This window comes from Bactrocera dorsalis, chromosome 2 (assembly GCF_023373825.1).
Source record: "Bactrocera dorsalis isolate Fly_Bdor chromosome 2, ASM2337382v1, whole genome shotgun sequence".
NCBI lineage: Eukaryota > Metazoa > Arthropoda > Insecta > Diptera > Tephritidae > Bactrocera > Bactrocera dorsalis.
In genome coordinates, this window is record NC_064304.1 from 74429640 (window position 1) to 74444228 (window position 14589).

Below are 14589 nucleotides of genomic sequence, written 5' to 3' on the forward strand. Positions count from 1 at the left end.
GAATAGAAGTTGAGGAATATTGATGAAATGAAACTTTCTTTAAGTACTCCCAAAATGGCAAGAGTTCTCGGATAAACGGTGAATATTTGATCTAAGTAGGTTTATTCTAACTATGCTAAATAAAACCTTAATAATGTAAAAGTAACGAACTTCTTTTTACTAGATTTTATATATCCAACCGATAACTTCAGTAGAAATTGAGACATCTTGATGAAACTTATTACACTTTTACCCACAAAATAAATTTCAATTTCTTTCTGAAAATATTTTTGTTGCATTTTTGATGGTCGCAATTATAACTTTTCAAGTACTAACCTTATGCCTAAAATTGCCTTTATACAAAAAAGGAGCGATCAATCTGTGAGATGTATTAATGTATCAGTATCATCTGTTTTAGATAATCAGTCTACAGTTATTTAACAGTTAACAGATAAATCCCAAAATGATAAATGTATAAATTTTGTAACACGTAGAATGTTTTGTGTTCTAGTCAGCCGGTTTAGAGGTCAAACCATCAGCTTTTACTAAAATGACAAAAATAGCTTGAACTGATGTTCGTTATCAGAACACTTCAAATAACCCACAGATATCCTGGCACATCAGAAGCAAATTTCTCTTCAGATTTGTTGAGTGATGTCATTTGTCCGTGTTACAAAAATGGGTCAAATCGGACTACTACTCCCCTTGCGCTTCCATCATTTTCGCGGGTTGTCGCCAATACATATATCGTAAAAATACTATTACATCTGGGCTGTGGGGTGGCTACGGAAGCATAGGGATGTTTGTCCTGACTCTCCAGGTGCTCGGAGACAATTGACTAGCCACTCGTTCGTTAGATAGTAACGTCCTCTACCAAATCCAGTCGGTATGCGCATGCTCTCAAGTACAGTCGCGGCGGAAGAAAATCAGTCCTATTATTTTCCGGACAAAACCTGTATATTGTAAATAAGACACTTGGTGTTAGGCTTTCCGGTTAGGAGGTAATTCCGAATTGTCGAATGAAGCAGACACTTTTTTTTTCGGAGAAGATGAGTGGATCACAGGTGACACTGCATATAAGTTATCTAGTACTATTATAACACCATGTAGAGAGAAATCCAGAAATTTAGCCCAGAGCCGAAGGAATCTTTTTAACAAAGTATTCAGTCGACAAGAATTCTAATTGAACACTTTTGTAATGAAGAATGAAAGATTTGGTTTCCAATCAAAAATGAAAATAGTATGCGAAATGTGAACAAAAGAATTCGCTGTTGTGCATTTTTACACAACTTTATGTAGTACTCTGACAAGATGATTACTTCGGAGCACGAATTGACGAGTGTTTAGCAAGTGATCGTTCCAATGATGGGGAGATAAGGCGACGAACAATTAATAAATATGTTGCTTTTTTATTTTAATTGAAAAAAATTTTTATTACTGAAAAAGTAAATAACCTTTAGGTGGACCATTTCAGTCAGTCACCACTATAAGTAAAAAAAAAACAATATTTAGAGAGTCGAAATGGAAAAAATTTCATATTGTGGTACAAATTAATATATTCCGGCAACTTATGACCTATTTAAGCCTTTCAATTTACCGTGTTCAAATCTGACTTTTTTCATTCCTACTTCCATTTGTTTTTCTAAACGTAATTTCTGCAATTGGTAATTATTTTCCTCTTTCTCCTTTTCAAATTCTAGTTTTTCGTTTCTAATTCTTACTTATTTTTTTGTATTTCGAACAGTAAATAAAAATATTCTAACTGCTATGAGGTCTTTTAAAATTTCTTTTTGGTGTAGTTGTGCATTTGTCTAATGCAAAATTAGCGGACGTCTGTAGAAGGTGGTGTAACGGACGTGCTGACCAACGAACTCGAAGAACTTGTGTCGGGATCTATGTCCCTACTTAATTTTGTGTATATATAGTCCATCGCTGATACCGACTCTGTTGACTGATTTGAAAGTTTTTGGGCTTTTCGTTTCTGAAAAAAAAATCGTGAAATGCAATGAGGTAATCTATATATATAAAACAAAGTTGTTGTTAGTTACACTATTTATAACTCACGAAAGGCTGAATCGATTTGGCTGAAAATTGGTGGGGAGGTAGCTTAGAACCAGGGTAAGGACATAGGACATACTTTTTATCTCTTTATGTCAAAATTTAATACAACTCATCAATACAAAAATTATATTTCAAATCATAAGCATTTGTTCAAAATTCATGTTTGTAGGAATCATTTGAATATTTCATTTCTTCAAAAAAAAAAAACAAAAACAACCTTACATCTTCGTCTATATAAATATGTATGTAAAAATGAATCGCCAAAATGTATGTACGCTCATAACTTTCATACGACTGAACGAAATTTGATAATTCTTTTTTTTTAAATGTTCGTTTGGGTTCAGGGATCGTTCGAATAATTGCCGGAAAACCCCTAAAAACAGCCCTTTTCTTTTCCTCATATAAACGAATGAATGTTTGTTCGTTAGTAACGCTAAGAGAACGGCTGAACCAATATTGATGAAATTTTAAGAGGTTGTTCGTTGTGGATTAAGGAAGGTTTAGAAATAAAAACATCTTATACTTTTCATGAAAAGTCGGCAAATTGGATAATTCCAAAAAGTAACTTCAATATTTTGATTTGTAAATTATTTGAATAGTTCAGTCTCGATCGCTTGCTTTTTTATTCCGGCTATTCAAAAGAAAAATTATTTGTTCAATTCACAACCTATCGCAAAGCATCGTAAAATTATAAATTTTTACACTTGTTTTTTTTTTATAATTTTACGATTTACGATGCTTTACGACAGGTTGTGAATTGAACAATTGAAAATTATTCAGTGAAAACTTTACGTGTGTTTCACACAAAGAGGTCAATTGCAGATTGAAATTTGTTACGAAGCCACCAAGAGATCGCCCTAATATCGGTCGGTGTTCTTTTTTACATCAAAGTATTGCAGCCCAAGGCAAGGCAGGAAGTACTCCCAGGATGCGGTGACATACGTGCGGAATTATGGATCGCGGTCAATCAGTAAGCGATCGTCACGATGGCACAGCACGACTTTTCAAACAACAGTTACGATGTTTGATTGACTTTAGCTAGATGTACTCTGTTGAGTGGCAAAAGAGAGGTTTGCCGCACGCACACATTCTTCTTTGGATGATGGTTACACCAGATCAAATTGATGAAATCATTTCTCTGGAAATTCCTGATGTAGAGAAAGATCCAGTATTATATGAAGTGGTGGAAAGCAATATGGTTCATGGACCTTGCGGACACTACAATCCCTTTTCGGTTTGTATGTCTAACAATAAATGCACGAAACACTATCCACTTGCTTTTCTTTCGGAATCGCAAACTGGAAATGATGGATATCCACTCCATCGTCGTAGCTCTTCAGACGACCATACAACTTAGAGTAGTGAATATCGAAGTTGACAACATATGGATCGTACTATATTCTCCACTGTTGTCTAATTCACATTCAAAACTCATATCAATGTTTAGTATTGCAGTTTTGTGTAATCTATAAAATACGTTTGTAAGTACGTCACCAAGGGAAGCAACATGGCGGTTATTGGTCTTGAACGATACGGTCCATACGTGAACTGCAATAAAGCGCTTTGTAGAATATTTACTTTTGCAATTCATGAACGGTTTCCGATTTTTGTGTGTCTCGCAGTTAATATGGAGATTGTCCAAAGAGTTTATTTCAGCCCAGAGAATACATTACAGTCGGTGGTAACACTAACAACAAAACTAACATTGACGAGTTTTTTTCTCAACTTTCGTCAGTGATCCGCTTACGAGAACATTGCTCTATTTGAAAATACCTTGCATTCATGGAAAGCATCGTCGAAGAAATAGTTACGCTGAAAGCAAGACCGACCAGTTCAGGTGTGTTCTCAACTAATGCATTAGGATGAATTTACACAACCCACCCGAAAAACGATGATTGCTTCAACCTTCGATTGCTACTGATTAATGTACGCGGCGTATTGCGTACTGTGAATGGTACGGTGTGTGCAATTACAATTGCTGGAACACGATAATCAGTGGAAACAAACGTTGGACGATGCGATACTTCGAATGCAAATGAAGATCGCACACTTTTCGCGATAATCATTTTACCATATCAGCCTTCAAATCCGCGTCAATTATGAGATACGAACAAAAATGACATTGTCGAAGACATTTTACATCGTATTCGCTAAAAATTGGAAATGGGTCAATTCCGGTTAATGCTTCCGGTGGTTTGATATCAATTCCATCTGCGGTTTATCAATTCACGAAAGATGAACTCATCACCAATGTTCGGACATTGGCCAAATTATCGTAACTATGATTACTTAAATGCACGCGCAATATGAACTGCCAAAAAATACAGATGTTCTTGACTTAAACTGGAAGATTCAAAGTCAAATTCCGGAAGACTTACGCTCATACAAATCGACCGATCGTCTTGACATTGAAGACGTCGCCGTGAATTATCCAGTGGAGTTTCTAAATTCTTTGGAGAGGCTTGGTATGCCACCGCATCATTTGCGTCTCAAAGTTTGATTTGTCGTTATTATGTTTTGCAATCTGCAAGCGCCGAAACTATGTAATGAAACCCGACTGATTGTGACGCAGCTATCGAATACAAAGGGTTGAATGCTTGGTTCTACGAATTTCTTTGAGTTCCAACGATTTGCCATTTCAGTTCAAACATATTCAGTTTCCTGTGAAAATTACATTTGAGATGACACTCAACAGGACACAAGGATAGTCGCATAGTGTGTGCAATAAGTTTGGAAATTCTATGTTTTTCACACGGCCAGATATACGTGGCGTGCACACGAGTTGGAAAGCCATCTTTTCTGTACACCGGAACAGAAACCAAAAAATTTTGTTTATCAAGCTGCGTTACATTGAAAAAAAATGAAATGATAAATTCAACTTTCTTTTCATTTCAAAACACATAATTTCACGCAGGACAACGGCTGCGGGGCCAGCTAGTAATACATAAAAATTAGAATATTACTTCGAATTAGTCCGAATTATCTTGTGTAAGATCCACTATATTTATGAGTGTTTTTTGTTTGCTTTTATAACCATCGAAATGTTCCATTTATAGGTAACTCTTTTTTCTATTAAATAATCAATTCAGTTATGAATATTCATAAAATAATAGCCTTAACAGACGAACAAAATTAATGCGCACCAAGAAATGTTAATCCGCATACACAATTTTTATGTTGACAGACGCAGAATTGTGCATTTAGACAACTGATTGTAAAATTGGTTTTTTTATTTAGAAAAAAATTAAATAAATATGGATAAGAGGAAATTATTAATGCCAATTCTGGTATTTTTGGAAAATCAATATAAATTTAACGAAAAAATTCGTTTTATTATTTATTACGTTAAAAAATAATAAAGTGCAATTAAAAGCAATACTTGATTATAACGCGAAAAAAGTAGGCGAAAAAGTAAAGAATGTTGGAATATTGGAAATGGATAGCAAAATGTGCGTTGTTTATTTTCTGCCATCTAAAAATATTAAAATTTGTTTTCGTTAATATACTTACACATAATTTATTTGGCAATATAAAAACTCTGATGCTGTAACCGCAAAGGAGGCGGCAGACTTCAAGCGACATCTGTCAAACAATAGCAAAAATCGGTTTAAACAAGTTGACCGTAAAAAAATATTTATAATTTCTTTGGGTTCACAAAATTTCATTGATTTATCTTCAGTAGTTTATGAGATAATAATTTTACAATTTTTCTAAATTTCAACCTTCAATAACTTTAACAAAAAAATGAATTTTGACGAAATATTTTTAGCAAGAGGCATGCGTCTGGTCCCCTTCTTAATGAACTGTTAATTTTTCGAATTTTTCATGGCCCATTTGACATGGTTTGACCCAGCTGATTGTGAATTGCGACAACTTGTTGACACTGAAAATTGTATGTAAAAATTAACAGCTGTTTTACGATATTGTTATGTCGCGATATTGCCATAAGTTTGCGAAGTTAAATAAGTACTAACTAGACCAGCAGTCCGCCTAGTCTCGTATGGGTATTTAACAAACATTTCACGTTATCAATTTTAACGTACCCATTATGAAGAGAATTCAGATATTCGGTATTTTTATGCTCTTGGTACATGTTGCCACAAAGTGTAACCTAACGGTTGCACGTATCACCTAAACTTAATGGGGATCGATATAGGATTATCTTATACATATATAAAAATGAAACGCTATTTCGTTATGTGCTTGCATAATGTCTAAACCCAGCACGCAAAGACGTGAAAATTTGCGAAGCTATTCATTTAGTCTGCAGAAGGTCCTAAAGGAGACGTTTTGTTTTTGCAAAACCACCGTCGATTTTGCAATATACTTGTATGTATACATATATTTATAACTCAAGAATGGCTGAAGATTGGTGAGGATGTGGCTTTGGGACGGGCACTGACTACTTTTTATCGTTTTATGTTAAAAGTTAAAACAATTCGTATATAAAAAATAATATTTCAAAACTGAATCATGAATGTCATATTTATATGAAACAGAAACATCACGCAGTTACTGGCAGTAATTTTTGTTAACATATGTACATATACGGATTCTACTACTGTTACAGAGTACGAAAAAATTGTCATATTTTGAGATAATGATAATGGCTCAGAAATATTTTTGAAGCATTGCACAACACAATACAGTCGATTTTGCAATTACATTTGATGAATGTTGAACAAAGCATTACCATATGAATAGATAAAGAACGCGAGATATATATTCCTATACTATTCCTTAATTGGTTTATGAAGTCAATAAAAATGTAGATTGACGATTTAATTATTCCTTTATGTTTTTATCATGATTAATGATGTCCTGGACAACAAAAAGCGAACTATTAATCGGATGGTCAAAAATGACTGGACCAACGACAATTTGGACACTGCAACCTTAGTTAGTCGAATACTAAGAATATGATATATCGTAATTAAACTTGGTACATGTGTTCCTTTGGAAAAAAGAGAGAACGAGTTCGTAGACGAGTGTAATCCGATAATTAAAGGAGTTGCAGTAGCGAGAGCTACTTGTGTGCTAAAAATTTTGGAAAATGGGCGTGGTCCCACTTTCAAATAGGTTTAATTACATATCTCCTTATACCTTTTTTAATTTCAAAAAATCAAAATTTTTTTATTTCTTTATCTTAAAGGACAACGCTTTGAGAACATTTTCTCAAATTTTCATAGAGATTCGAGCAGAAGAAAAAAAGTTACAGCACTTCTAACCGCGCGCCTCGTCGCGGCCCCAAACCCGAGCGGTTTCGATTTAAACGCAAATATCTCGAAATGGTGTTTTTTGAAAAATGTACTTTGCGGTGACATGGATTGGCGGTAAACTACTGAACCGATTTTCTTCAATTTTTTTTTATATGTTCGTAATGAAATTTGTCTGTGCTTGAACCATCGAATTTTTACGCACAAACTTTTTTTTCGCCGAAATGAATTTTTTAGTGAAATTTCTAGTGACCAAAAACTTAATTTTTTGCATAAAACTTTCCCGTGTGCACAAAAAAAAAAAAGGCATCTAAGGGACACAGCCACCCCTTAAAAACTATTTGATATTTTTCCACGAAATTTTGCACACACATTATTAATAAAGTGTACTATCAAAAAATAAAAACATTCGTGTAATGAAATAATTGCTACATACCTAAAAAAAGTGCGTGGAGTCCCTACGCGCGGAAAAAGTTATACTTCTTAGTGATATTCAGAAGCAAAATGCGAAACAATCCTACATACATATATTATGTCGTTTGCACATTTGTCTGTATGTTTGCGAAAGCAAATGTTCTACAAAAGCATATTTCTATACTTAAACAAAATTATTAGAACCATCGTATGTTTCTCACATGCATAACCAAACCATACTTAAGTCAAGGCAACCTAAGTGTCAATGGTGGTATTGGTGGTAAGCGCTTGGAAAGTCAAGATGCTAACACAGGTTCGAATCTCGACAGAATAAATTTTTAATTTTTTGCTTTTAACATCGTATACTCTACAAATAAATATTTTTCTTACTAATAGAAATTAATTTTATCACAGCAATATACATAATATACATATACATAATATACATATACATAATATACATATGTATACATAATATTGCTGTGATAAATTTAATTTCTATTAGTAAGAAAAATATTTATTTGTATAGTATACGATGTTAAAAGGCATACATCTTCTATCCTATCTTGTGTATCTGCACATGCTCATATGAGTGTATGTACGAGTATACGCATGTGCGCGTTCAGAAATTGAAATCATATTTTCATCACTTATCAATGTACTTATTACATGTGCGCGCATTGACTTGCATGTTCATACATTCATATATACTTATATGTACATATATTTGCATACATTGCCGAACAAATAATGCACAAGCATACAAACATACATTTGCGTACACATATGAATATGTCACCAACAAAAAATTGATGGCAAAAGCTAAAAATAATAAATTGCACAACTATCTGGTGCTTCTCGCAAAAATCTGCGTCGATATGTATTCACGATCATACGTATACATACATACATATTTACGCATGTTTGTAGGCGAAGCTGCTACACCGGCAAGGGGTGACAATCGGCGGCCATTACTTTACTTATGCCATTGAAATTCTATTGCTACGAATATGGAAATGACAACGAAATAATGCAAATATGCATATTTCTAAAGGTCATTAATTTTTTTGAAGAAATGAAAGGAATGAATGATCATCTTGAGAAGTATAGTCTTAACTTTTCAACGGCCAACGCAGGGTAAGTCACACAAAGAATTTGCAGAAATAAAAGACAAACGAAAGAAAAATAATGCGCAAGCATACATAAAGCGTACTGGACTTACTGACTGCATTATTTTTGTATAAAACCTTGGAATTTATTCGTTAAAATCACCACTCAGAAGTTTTATCCGTTGAAAGCGAACGATTTTCGAAGAAACATCATTTCTAATATGCCACAAGACAAAATAAGAAATGAACTTCTTAAACCTCACGCTGTCAGATAAAACGATATACCTCGTCATCGCGGGTCGATTTCCAAAAAAAATGTAATGTGTACAAAAGTCAAACAAAATAGTTGAGAATTCGCAGAAATGAAAGACAAACGAAAGAAAAAGAAGTATAACTTCAATAACGCACAAGCATACAAACATACATATGCGCACACATGTGAATATGCCACCAACCAAAAATTGAAACATTGTTCTACAAAAACAACAACAGCATAAGCATGGCAAAATTGTGTTGTTGGTAGAAAAGGCGAGCTGTGTCGAAAGAAACGATCAAACGATCGTCGATTGTTACCGATTCGCTTGCTGCTCGAACATCTTCGCAGACAAGGTTGATATTGAGCAAGGTTGCGCAACCTGAATCTATCGCAACCTTTTCCGAACTCATATAAGAAGTATAACTTCAAAAATCCAAACTTTATATATATAACCCTTTAATCACTAAAGCTACAGTAATCAAATTCTCTCAAGACTAATACTCCACCGACACTATAAAAAAGAATGAAATCAGATGATAACTCAAAAAATAAAAGTTGATACCAAGGTAGATGCAGTAAAAGCAATAAGAAGGCCACAAACTCTGATCGTTCCGACAAGCCAACAAATTGCTAAAGCCCACCAATGGCAAATGTGGAATTAAACGTTCTAAAAAATGCATGTGTTCAGATGTTAAAATTATTTGGGGGGTGCAACAGGTCGAATTACAAATAAATAGCTGCAAAATAAATATGAAGTTGCAAGTAATACCTTACGTATTTATGTAATACAATGTGTTTAATGGAGGAGATGTTTTATGTCACAAAGGTTGTACTTGAGTTATTCAATCGAAAAACATCCACGGATAGAAGAAAAACGTTCAAATTTATGACATTGACAAAACATTAAGTGATGACAAGCTAGATGATCTAAGTTATTACAAAGGTGCGATGACTGATTCGCAGAAGACAAGGCAAAGCTTGGAAGATGTAAGACTACATGTATGGAAATTCTGGTGAACACCGAGAAGCCAGTTGTACATAGTTAGACAATATCGAGTGCCTTTTATATAAAGACCAGTATTGGCAACGGTTATTGGCGAACTATGAAAGCATAATATCATACTTCAAAATCCATCACCTCATGTAGCTACAGTTGTAACAGTAAAGAAAGAGAATGGATTTGACAGAATTTGTGTCGCTTTTCAAGCATTAAACACGTTACAAACAAGAAGCAGTTCCCAATGCCAATAGTGGAGGAGTAATTGTCAAAGCTGGAGAGTTATCTCTTTTTCACGGTTCTTAACAGTTGCCATTGCACGAAGATTGTAAAAAGTGGACTGCATTTACATCCGGAGGGATTACTTGAGTTCAATGTAATGCCGTTTGTGTTACGAAACACAATGGTTTTCGAAGAAATAATAATTCAACTTATACGAAACAGAAACAATATTATAAGTTATGTTGACGAAGTATTTATTGCAACCAAGGCGGTAAGCGAGAGGTAGAGGCTTACGTTAAAGCCATGAAATATACGTCTATGGCGAAAAGTCTGAAGTTCTTAGGGCATGTTATTAGCCAAAATTGTATAAGCCAAGTTCAAGAGCAAACGAAATCCATTGAAGCTTTTTCACAGCCGACTAACGCTAGTGAAGATTCCTTGGGCTTTACTAAAGAAGGGGCAAACTTTTAAATGGACAGACGAACATGTTATTATATGAAATTAAAACAAGCGTTTTCTAATCCACCACTACTAGTTTTATGAGATCCAATGAAAAATCACGAAGTGCAAACCGATGCCAGTTCCATAGGGTTATCGGGGATTATGCTTCAACTGGAAGCCGATAAATGAAAGCCGGTACACTACTACAGCAGATGATATAGCGCAGCCGAAGCGAATTATTCATCACATGATTACGACTACGTTTATTAATCTATCGGGTTCGAAAATGCAACGCGATTTTCTTAGTCAAGCTGGGTTTACTCAATGCAACTCGAAGATGACAGTTTACATTTTCAGCAAATTTATTAACGGGAAAATAACTACAGATGAAGCTACGATTAAAGCTAATGATTATACGTTGCACAACAATCGTTTGTTCCGTAATATAGGGGAACAATTAAGGCTAGCGGTAGATGGCAAGTCGTTAAGTCGTGGTATTTAACACAACAAGATAGCAGTACGAAAACCAAAGACCAAAGGGCAATCGAAGGAGTAAATAAAATAGTTTTCTTAAAATCTTCCTTTAAATCGGAACTAATTAAAAACCTTAATTGGATTGCTTTCAAATGTATTCATTTGCAAGTTTTGTCACATTAGTAAACAGCTGATTCGAATATTGGTTTTGCGAATGTTCCAAATAGATTCTGTGACACCAATGAAAAACAAAATTGGTTTGCCATTCTGACAGCTAAGCAATTCTGCCTTGGATTCCACAACATCCCTGTATACTTATTGATCGCTGTTTTGTTGTTCAAGCTATCCAAGTTGATTTTGAGCAAAAAGTTGTGAAAAATTATTGTTAAGATCCTTTCTAATTTCACCTCATGGACCCTAGATCTTATATAGCAAATCCCGAAAACAAATGCTCCAAATAATATTTTTCGTTACAAAATATTGATAAAATTGGCCTTAGTACTTCGGATACCGATTTTTTTAATCAGATCTTATGCTGGATTTAACTCTACCATAGAATTAATAGCAACAAGTAAGGAAGAGCTAAGTGTCTGGGTGAATTATCACCCGATTTCATTCATTCTAAGCACAAATATGTACCGTTATAATAAAAACACGTTTTCAATTTTATTATCACTTCATTGCATGATTTAATTTTAGTGAGAATAAAATTTTTTTGAATATAATAATATTCTTAATTTGATCAGATGTGTGTTAGATGACAAAATTGAAATTTTATGGTTGGGGTGTTTCTAGCAATAGAGTTACTTATAATTACAGATATGCAATATCATGCAGCAAATGTAATAAATTTACAACTAACTTACTTAACGATTATGCTTTTTATTTTATAGAATAAAAGTGGATTTTACATCTGAATTAATTATTTTTTCAAAAAATTTAAATTTATTCGATATGAAATTTTTTGAAACAATTTCTTGCTTTGTTGAAATATCACATTTTTCGCACTTAACATACGTAAGTATATCCGTCAAACCTAGTAATTTGCAAGTGAGAAGAGTGTCCACCCTCTGGTGCTTTCTTTAGAAATAAAGTATAAGTATTATACTTATACATATGTGGAAGATAAATACATTACTTTACGTTTAGTGCATTTTTTTTACAATTCTGAAGGCCTTCCTCGTGGCGTTGCATTTTTCCTCCATTTTACCGAGTGTTTCACCTACTTCCAGACGAAAATCTGCCAAACTGTCTGTGACTCTATTTGCTTTTTGTGTTTCCACTTGTTTATATAATAGCCAAACATTTACCACAGCCGTGCCAACCAAAGGATAAAAAGACGCATATACATCTTCTTAAAGTGCATTTTGATTTTGTATCGGCCTATAAAGAAAACTAGCAAATCAACACCTCCCATGAATTTGTTATACTCTGCTACAACATTTAGGCAATCGATCGTTATTTTCCGGCCCAATTTGTTATCAAACCAACGATTTTATATTACGTTCCCATCAAAAATTTTGAGTGATTAGATTACATTTGATCTCTTCACTAATCTAGCTCGTTCTCACTGCTATTGGACAGATGACAAAACAGATGTTTTTGCCGTTCAATATAATATAAGGGGTATTCTCTTGCTCTTGCAAGATTGCAGATTGCAAAAATACTACACCGAAATAAACAAGGGCACGAGAGCACCCATTGCAGAATCTAGTGATATATGAGCGACTGATTCAGTCAATTTATTGTAAATGACTATTGTGCATGTCTATTGTGAATTGGCGCACCTTCTGCATGCATTTTTAACAAAAAAACTGTAGCAAAACTTTATAATTTAAATAGAAATTATAAAATCTAATTAAAATTTACCTTTCTCAACAGTTTAACGACGTAATATGTCTTTATGTAAAATGGCAACTACAACAGGGTTGCAATTTTATTTTTGCGTGACATTGCACGCTAATATACATGGGTTTTGGTCTGACATATTTCACAGCCCTTGCAAATATTTTTCTGCGTGTGTTTGTTGTTGTGCCGTTGTAAATTTGCAATGCTTGCACCGTGCACCGGGTTTTGCAAGAGCAAGAGAATACCCCTATAGTATTTAATTATAAAAACTGTCTTCTTTTAAATATTTTCCATGTAATGGAAATAATGAACGCATTTTTTTTGGAAGTAAATTTTGAGGTGAATTAAGATTCATGGCGTTTAATTCATTTGTTTGTGTAAATTTTTTTATCTTTGTAGTGTCGAAATCAGCTGTGATAGTGTGATACATTTTCAATGCTGACAAGTAGATGGTGCTAAGTCAGAGTCGCACAGTGAGTTTTATCGTGGATTAGATTAGATTTAAATCACCCCATTATTGTATGGCGAAATCTTGTTCAAATTTCAAGATTAGTGGGATAAACTACTCAACAGCTGATATCTTGTGATTAAGTGTCGGTCTGAACACGGTATTATTATCTCTCCTAGAAACTACAGATATATGAAAATTATAAACGCTTACAGCATATTCAAGGGATTATCCGCGTGTTTTCATCACAATTTTCTCATCCGGAAGCTTTAAATTGGGAATTCAGTTCCGATAAACTGTTCCCAGTGAGTAAATTCCACGTTTAGATAGGACAATCACCAATGTTACTTTGTAGTTGTTTGTTGGGATATATCCCTTAGTAATCTTATAACTATATGGCACTTGGTCCCAAATCAATTTCCTCAGGAAGTCTATTGATGCTATCGTTTTCTTGGCGAGTATATATTTCGATGTTGTAGTTATATCCAGATATACCAACCAAAACATACAACTTAAATTCCCATTTATAATTGTTCATCGACAGGTAAGCATTTCTGGGAGGGAATTGATTTAAGTTTTTCTACCAAATAGTTTACAACAGAGCTTAGTTTGGAGAGTCTATCAAAACTATGATCATTTTTGTCTTTCATTTTATCATTGTTGTTGAAATGCTACATTGATTTAATTTTTTTGAATTTATTCACTGACTTAGTTTATTAATTCGTTGCCTGCTATTGGCACCCACATCTTCGAATATTAGGGATATGAACAATAGACATCGCAATACATATCCCTAAAAACTTTTTAGATTTTCTTTGTCTATATTTTTAATTTTCTCTGTTTTTTTTGAAAAGTGTATAAGTTTGTTAGATTAACTATTAATTCAATGAGATCAATTGAAAAAACATATAAAACGTAGCTCCACTGGCCTGTAAAATTTAAAAGATCTGGCGGTAGATTTTCGTTGCCTTTAATATCAGTATTAAAGCCGTTATACTTCCGGCTGTTTTATTTTCCAAATAGTTTTTTCATATTTTTTGCAACTCCTGTGTTTTGTTTAGTTATTTGTTAAGCACTTTAAGCGGCACTTACCTTACACGAGAATAATGCGTTCAAAAAAGGCG

General features: G+C 33.9%; 2 protein-coding genes and 1 pseudogene across 4 annotated transcripts in view; 2 read left to right on the plus strand and 1 right to left on the minus strand.

Moving 5' to 3' along the window:
* LOC125776636 (uncharacterized) overlaps positions 1-14589 on the plus strand; it is a 502262-nt gene that overhangs the window by 390701 nt on the left and 96972 nt on the right. The gene's annotated exons all lie outside the window — the stretch shown is intronic.
* The window catches only part of LOC105224297 (xaa-Pro aminopeptidase ApepP), an 89965-nt gene that overhangs the window by 58938 nt on the left and 16438 nt on the right, over positions 1-14589 (plus strand). The window lies entirely within an intron of this gene.
* Positions 8941-9134, minus strand: LOC125776927 (small nucleolar RNA U3; annotated as a pseudogene).